The 830-nt window shown below is 34.8% G+C and overlaps 1 non-coding gene across 1 annotated transcript; it reads right to left on the bottom strand.

Annotated features, from left to right (window-relative positions):
- Positions 1–212: 212 nt before the first annotated feature.
- LOC125613078 lies at positions 213–319 on the bottom strand. The gene has a single exon (XR_007343578.1). It is a non-coding gene; the product is annotated as a U6 spliceosomal RNA (small nuclear RNA).
- Positions 320–830: the final 511 nt, after the last annotated feature.

The raw sequence follows: 830 nt of genomic DNA on the forward strand, positions 1-830 counted from the left end.
TCTATGAAATGCATTCATGCTGTGTATGGCTGTGGTTTGTTCTGTTTTTAAATTCCTGTATAATACTCTATTGTTTAATTCCAGCTTGATTTCTTTACCTATCCTACTGTTGATGGACATTTGGGTTGTTTCTAGTTTCATGTACCTTCTAATACACACCACCTCTGCTGTTTTGTCTTACTCTTTCTCCTCCTCCTTCATCTTTTCCTTTTTTAAATATGAAACATTTCACAAATTTGCATGTTATCCTTGCACAGGGACCATCCTAATCTTCTCTGTATCATTCCAATTTTAGCACATGTGCTGCAGAAGCAGGCACTAAAACATGCCTTCTGATAGATAATAATTTTCGTTTTTTGTTGGATTTATGCCCAGGAAGTTTGGGTTTCAGAGTGCAAATATGATTTAAATTTAGGAATCTATTTATGCCTGTACTGTAGTATAGCCATGAATAAATTTACACACGGAAGCTTTATCCTCCACGTACACGTATGTACATGTATATATGTTTGCTTACTTACTGGATGCTGAAATTGTGGAATCCTCCTATGTATCCCTAAACTATCAAATAAAAATCATTAGAAATTTATCAGTCTTTAGGAGAAAATCCTGGTATTTTTTGTCTTTTATAGACAAGTAAAATTCTTTGATGAGAAATTGAAAATCATTGAGGAGACATTTCCCTCCTTTCCTGTTGAATTCAAATGTGGTAAAATCTTGCTAGGATTCCATGTTTGGAATCCTCAATTATTAGTAATATTCATTGAAAGCAAACTACATTACACTGCAGCCCTACAACTCCCAAGTAACTCCATCTTGCACGGGCCCTT

Source organism: Marmota marmota, unplaced genomic scaffold (assembly GCF_001458135.2).
Source record: "Marmota marmota marmota unplaced genomic scaffold, marMar, whole genome shotgun sequence".
Classification (NCBI taxonomy): Eukaryota; Metazoa; Chordata; class Mammalia; order Rodentia; family Sciuridae; genus Marmota; species Marmota marmota.